General features: G+C 46.5%; 1 pseudogene; it reads left to right on the forward strand.

Moving 5' to 3' along the window:
* LOC129251092 (large subunit ribosomal RNA) overlaps positions 1-2,686 on the forward strand; it is a 2,781-nt pseudogene extending 95 nt beyond the window's left edge.
* Positions 2,687-7,500: the final 4,814 nt, after the last annotated feature.

The following is a 7,500-nucleotide window of genomic DNA, read 5'->3' on the forward strand; positions in this document are numbered from 1 at the left end:
AAAAGAAAATAGTTCAGCACTAAGTCACTTTGTCTATATGTCAAATGTGAGATGCAGTGTATGGAATATCTTAATATCTAGTATGAGAAATTAACGATTTAAGTCCTTCTTAAATGAGGCCATTTACCCATAGAGGGTGCCAGGCCCGTATAACGTTAATGATTACTAGAAAGATATTTCCAAAGAGTCGTGTTGCTTGATAGTGCAGCACTAAGTGGGTGGTAAACTCCATCTAAAACTAAATATAACCATGAGACCGATAGTAAACAAGTACCGTGAGGGAAAGTTGAAAAGAACTCTGAATAGAGAGTTAAATAGTACGTGAAACTGCTTAGAGGTTAAGCCCGATGAACCTGAATATCCATTATGAAAAATTCATCATTAAATAATTAAAAAAATAATGTGCATTTTTTTCATATAAGGACATTGTAATCTATTAACATAATAAAGTATTTATCAAAAGATCATTGGTGATATTAAGTTTATTTAAATTAATTTGCTTTTTAAGCATATTAACATAAAATAAATACTAATGATTTGATAAAGTGTTGATAGATTTTATTATATATAATGCTAAAATTCATTTTTTGAATTTTACAAAAAATTTAATATCTATGATATTAATATTTATTTGTATGCATTTATATGATTAACAATGCGAAAGATTCAGGATACCTTCGGGACCCGTCTTGAAACACGGACCAAGGAGTCTAACATATGTGCAAGTCATTGAGTTATATTAAACTTAATGGCATAATTAACTTAACTTAAATATAATGGGATTAATTTTTAGTCTATTTTTTAATAAATAGTCAATTAATTCAATCCCGGGGCGTTCCATATAGTTATGTATAATGATAATTTATTATTATTTATACCTCTAACTGGAGCGTACCTTGAGCATATATGCTGTGACCCGAAAGATGGTGAACTATACTTGATCAGGTTGAAGTCAGGGGAAACCCTGATGGAAGACCGAAACAGTTCTGACGTGCAAATCGATTGTCAGAATTGAGTATAGGGGCGAAAGACCAATCGAACCATCTAGTAGCTGGTTCCCTCCGAAGTTTCCCTCAGGATAGCTGGTGCATTTAAAAATTATATAAAATAATCTTATCTGGTAAAGCGAATGATTAGAGGCCTTAGGGTCGAAACGATTTTAACCTATTCTCAAACTTTAAATGGGTAAGAACCTCACCTTTCTTGATATGAAGGTTGAGGTTATGATATAATGTGCCCAGTGGGCCACTTTTGGTAAGCAGAACTGGCGCTGTGGGATGAACCAAACGTAATGTTACGGTGCCTAAATTAACAACTCATGCAGATACCATGAAAGGCGTTGGTTGCTTAAAACAGCAGGACGGTGGACATGGAAGTCGTAATCCGCTAAGGAGTGTGTAACAACTCACCTGCCGAAGCAACTAGCCCTTAAAATGGATGGCGCTTAAGTTGTATACCTATACATTACCGCTAAAGTAGATGATTTATAAAACAATTTCGATTGATTTATAAATTTTGAAACTTTAGTGAGTAGGAGGGTACAATAGTGTGCTTAGAAGTGTTTGGCGTAAGCCTGCATGGAGCCGCTATTGGTACAGATCTTGGTGGTAGTAGCAAATAATCGAATGAGACCTTGGAGGACTGAAGTGGAGAAGGGTTTCGTGTGAACAGTGGTTGATCACGAGTTAGTCGGTCCTAAGTTCAAGGCGAAAGCCGAAAATTTTCAAGTTTTTAATAAAAAAAAATATTAATAAAAATATATTTAAAAATAATTAAAATACTTGAATTATTTTGAACGAAAGGGAATACGGTTCCAATTCCGTAACCTGTTGAGTATCCGTTTGTTATTAAAAATGGGCCTTGTGCTCATCCTGGCAACAGGAACGACCATAAAGAAGCCGTCGAGAGATATCGGAAGAGTTTTCTTTTCTGTTTTATAGTCGTACTACCATGGAAGTCTTTCGAAGAGAGATATGGTAGATGGACTAGAAGAGCATGACATTTACTGTTGTGTCGATATTTTCTCCTCGGACCTTGAAAATTTATGGTGGGGTCACGCAAACTTCTCAACAGGCCGTACCAATATCCGCAGCTGGTCTCCAAGGTGAAGAGTCTCTAGTCGATAGAATAATGTAGGTAAGGGAAGTCGGCAAATTAGATCCGTAACTTCGGGATAAGGATTGGCTCTGAAGATTGAGATAGTCGGGCTTGATTGGGAAGCAATACCATGGTTTATGTACTCGTTCTGGGTAAATAGAGAATTACGATTCTTGTTCCCCGGATAGTAGTTACGTAGCCAATTGTGGAACTTTCTTGCTAAAATTTTTAAGGAATTATATCATTCGATATATATTCCTTTTAAATTATAACGATTATCAATTAACAATCAATTCAGAACTGGCACGGACTTGGGGAATCCGACTGTCTAATTAAAACAAAGCATTGTGATGGCCCTAACGGGTGTTGACACAATGTGATTTCTGCCCAGTGCTCTGAATGTCAAAGTGAAGAAATTCAAGTAAGCGCGGGTAAACGGCGGGAGTAACTATGACTCTCTTAAGGTAGCCAAATGCCTCGTCATCTAATTAGTGACGCGCATGAATGGATTAACGAGATTCCTACTGTCCCTATCTACTGGTGAGTGCCGTTGTGTGAATACGGGAAAATACCGCTGTGTTTTCACCGTTATTCGAGTGACGCCAATTGTGGCTGTACATTAACTGTACATTGATTGCGGGCAATTAGTGAGTGCCGTTGTGTGAATACGGGAAAATACCGCTGTGTTTTCACCGTTATTCGAGTGACGCCAATTGTGGCTGTATATTAACTGTACATTGATTACGGGCAATTAGTGAGTGCCGTTGTGTGAATACGGGAAAATACCGCTGTGTTTTCACCGTTATTCGAGTGACGCCAATTGTGGCTGTACATTAACTGTACATTAACTGTACATTGATTACGGGCAATTGGTGAGTGCCGTTGTGTGAATACGGGAAAATACCGCTGTGTTTTCACCGTTATTCGAGTGACGCCAATTGTGTGCGTGGCTGTACATAGCTGTGAACTATTGATTATACTTTTGCGTGTGTGTGCCGTTATTCTTCGGCGTGGTTTTGCGAGTGCCGTTAATTTTCGGTGTGGTACTTGGTGCGTGCCGTTAGTTTTTCGGCGTGGATATAGTGAGTGCGTTGATAGTTTGGCGTGCTGTTATATTGCTATCTTCGGCAGTGATAAAAGGGGTGTTATTTTTTGTGCGTGGGTACAGTGCTGCGCCAAGGTTGAATACCTTGTGCAGGTGCCGTGTTCACAGCGTGCTGCGTTTGGCCTACGGTCGAGCCCGGCGTTAGCTTCATATTGGTCGACCCGTCCCTGTGCGGAGAACGGTGTTCTGTCCGGCAGGGCATTGGTGGTGGCCTTTGCCAGACCTTTGGCTGGTGGTGTGGGCTACGCCCTCGCGGTTGCTTTGGCTTGCCGTTAGGTGTGGTTGCTGTGTGCGTGCCTGTGCGGGACTCATCCCTGCCTTGCAGTACCTTACTGTCGCCCAAGAGTAACCTGTTTTTGTTGTTGCTTGAGAGCGATATACGGCGGATTCGTCAAGCCAGTTAGTGGGGTATTGGGCGATGCCCAAACTAGACGGTATTCGGAAGAGGGCGAACACCCCTCTTCCAAGCGGTTCGGCGGTGCCATCGTCGGCAATGGACGAATCAACGTCCGGGGAGGAGGAGGTTGTTTTGCGGTCCCCTCCCCGTATTAGGAAGAAGACCGCTGGAGATACAGCAGTTCCGGTAGTAAAGGTGAGTGATGAGGGGAAGGTAGCCCCTAAGTTACCTGAAGGTAAGTCGGGGGTAAGCGGAAGCGAGGGGGCTTCCGAGGGGGAAAAAAAGGGGGGCGAGAAGAAGGTGCGTAAAGCAGGGGAAAAATTAGGTCCAGCAGGGAAGCGTTTGGAGCAAATCCGCGGGGAATTGGGTGCTTCCCTGGAGAATTCGAAAGCGTTCGGTGAAAAAGTTGGTGGGCAATTTATGGGGCGCTTTAAGTCCATTGTGACGGCATTTAGTGGAGCCGTCATAGACATGGACGGCGTCCCGAAGAGTTTAGCTAAGGACCTCCTGGGATACTCCTTGGAGTTCGAGGAGCTTTTTGTGGAGATGGTAGCGGAGATCGCCCATCTTCGTGGGCGGTTGGAAGCCACAAATACAAGTAGGGAGGAAGCACCTCGGAGGACGGCTGGAGCCTCGCTGGCTGGTGCAGCGATGATGCCGGCACCTCAGGCGCCTGCGCCTGTGTTGCCTGCGTTGCCGGTGCCCAAGCCAGTTGAGACCTGGTCGGTCGTAGTAAGGGGTAAGACCCCCACTACGTCCAAAGAGGTGATCAAGAAAGTGGTAAAGGAGGTTGGGCCTTCCATGGGGGTTAGGGTGCACGAGGTGCGCCCGTTGAAGGATGGAGGTGCGATTATTCGCACCCCATCCGTTGCCGAGAGGGATAACTTGGCAAAAAATGCCAAGTTTTCCGAAGTGGGGCTCGATGTGAGCATACGTCGGAAGCTGGGGCCTAGGGTTGTGGTCCAGGGGGTCCACACGGAGATCTCCCCTGAGGATTTCATGGGAGAGTTGTTCCGGTTGAACCTCAAGGAGTTCAGCCCTGGGTGCCGTGAGAAGGACGTGAGGATGATCAGCCGTCCTTGGAAGGTCAGCCCCGATGGGGCGACGAATGTTGTCCTTGAGGGCACGGACATGCTAATGTCCGCCCTCCTGGAAGCAGGTCGTTGCTATGTTAAGTGGTTCTCCTTCCGGGTACGGCCGGACCAACTGACGCCCGGCTGCTTCCGATGTATGGGGTTTGATCACAGGGTGGCAGAATGCAGAGCCAAGAAGGATGTCTGCCGTAGGTGCGGGCAAGAAGGACACAGGAGTGCAGGTTGTGGCAATGCCCCGCATTGTCGCAACTGTGCATTTAAGGGCAAGCCAGCCGGACATCTAATGATGTCCACTGTCTGCCCGGTGTACTGTGCCATTGTTGCCCGTGCGAACGCTAGACATTGATGGTTGAACTATATCAACTGAACTGTCAGGGGTCCTATGCCGTAATGTGTGAATTGGGGGCGTGTATGTCGGAGGGGGGCTGCGGCATTGCTTTGCTCCAGGAACCATACTCCACCAATGGGGTGGTGAGAGGTCTTCCTGGGGGCTTCAGGGTCTTTACGGACCTTGGAGTCAATGCCGCAGTAGCTGTGTGTGAGCCAAGCTACTCTTGTGTAGTAGTTGACTCATCACAGTGGGGAGTATGTGTGTGTGTCGAGGGGGAATTCGGCAGAATGATTGTCGTCAGCTTGTACTGCAAGTCTGACGAGCCTCTGGAGCCCTACTTAAGATACATAGATGCGGTGCTACTACTTGAGAGTAGCATTCCTGCCATCGTGTGTCTTGATGCGAACGCTACCTCCCCGATGTGGTTCAGCAAGGTATCCAGGCATACTGCTGGATATCGGAGCCACAATCGGGGTGTGGTTATGAGCGAATGGGTTGTGGCTAATAACCTTCACATCGCAAATGAGCCATGTGAATGGTACACGTTCGAGGGGCCTAGAGGTGTGAGTGACATTGACGTGACGCTCATGAATGAGGTAGCAGCGAGTAGGTTCGAGTGTAAATGGAGCGTTAGGGGGGGTTGGGGAATTAGTGACCATAATTTAATACAAATTATGGTTACTCCCCGTACCCCGCAGTTAGAAGGGGGGAGTCCATTGAGGCGATGGCGTACCTCGTGTACCGACTGGAACCGATATGGACATACTGTTAGGGAAGCGGTATTGGATATACCGCTTAGGGAGTTTGAGGAATTGGGGGTTGACGAGCAAATTGCTCGTCTATATGAATGTGTCTGGGGTGTGAATGACTTATTGTTTAGGAAAGCTAGGGCTGTGAGAATGAAAGGTGTGAAATGGTGGACGAGTGAGTTAAATTCAAAGAGGAGGTCTGTCCGACGCTTGAGGCGTTTGTTTCAACGCGGCAGGCGGACCAATTCGGAGAATCTGTCTCAGCTCAAGTATCAATTTAGCGTAGGGATGAAAGAGTATAAGAAGATGCTTGTGAGAGTGAAGGAGGAAGAGTGGAGGAGATTTGTGGGGGAAAATAGGGACGACCCTTGGGGACAGGTCTATAGGATCTGTCGGGGTCGTCGAAATGAGATGGCTAGCTCTCTTCGCGTAGGTGATACTGTATTATCGACGTGGAGAGAGTGTGCCAATGTTCTGTTAGGCGAGTTTTTTCCCAGGGCTGAGGTTCAGGTTCCTCCTGCACAAGAGGTGCCTGTCCCTCCAATAGAAGCTGAGGAGTTGGATTATGCATTTGGCCTGGTCAGGTCTAAAAGGTCTCCAGGTTTCGATGGTTTGAACGGAGAGATGTGCAAATGCTTGTGGAAGTTCATTCCGGAATATTTGGAGGCCATTTATGATAAATGCATATGGGAGGGATATTTTCCACGCGAGTGGAAAATTGCTAGGGTCGTTGCACTCTTGAAGTCGCCCGATAAGATCAGGAGCGATCCTCGATCTTATCGTGGTATCAGCCTCCTTCCAGTACTTGGAAAAGTGCTGGAAAGGGTTATGGTTGAGCGGCTTCAGGAGCTAACTCGGGGTGTTAGGTCGGATAGGCAGTATGGGTTTAGGAAAAGACGTGGTATAGAGGATGCGTGGTTGTATGTTCAGAGTGTAGTTAGGGAAAACGTCAATAAATATGTCCTTGGCATATTTATTGACTTTAAGGGGGCATTTGATCACTTGCGCTGGGATCGTGTGTTGCAGAGATTAGAGGAGCTTGGCTGTCCGGAAATTACTCTATGGCGGAGTTATTTTTCGGACAGAAAAGCATCCATGGTAGGAGTGGGCGGGAGTGTGGAGATTGGGGTGGAGCGAGGCTGTCCGCAGGGATCCGTCTGTGGTCCCTTCATTTGGAACCTCATGATGGACTCCCTGCTTCGGCAGTTAGAGCCACTCTGTAAACACTGTGCGTATGCGGACGACCTTCTCATTTTGGTTGAGGGCCGTTCGCGTGAGGAATTGGAGCGAGTGGGGGGGCAGCTCCTTACATTGACCCACAATTGGGGGGTAGATGTGGGAGTGGATATATCGATGGACAAAACGGTGACAATGCTGCTTAAGGGCAGATTGTCCCCGAGTCGTCCACCGATTGTCCGTTTGAATGGGGTAGGTATTAGGTATGTGACGCAAGTCAAATACCTGGGGGTAACTATGAGTGAAAGGATGTGTTTTACTCCACACTTAGTTTCGTTGAGGGAGCGGCTGCAGGCAATCGTTGGGCAAGTGCGTCGCGTTGTCAGATTTGACTGGGGTCTTAGCCGGCGTGCGGTTCGTACCGTATATCGGGGCCTATTTGTGGCCTGTGCCACTTATGGTGCTGCTATATGGTACGAATGGGCTTTAAAGTCGGTTGGCAAACGTCATCTGATGGCGTGCCAGCGCATTATGTTGCTTGCCTGTTTGCC

This window comes from Anastrepha obliqua, chromosome 6, assembly GCF_027943255.1.
Source record: "Anastrepha obliqua isolate idAnaObli1 chromosome 6, idAnaObli1_1.0, whole genome shotgun sequence".
Lineage (NCBI taxonomy): Eukaryota > Metazoa > Arthropoda > Insecta > Diptera > Tephritidae > Anastrepha > Anastrepha obliqua.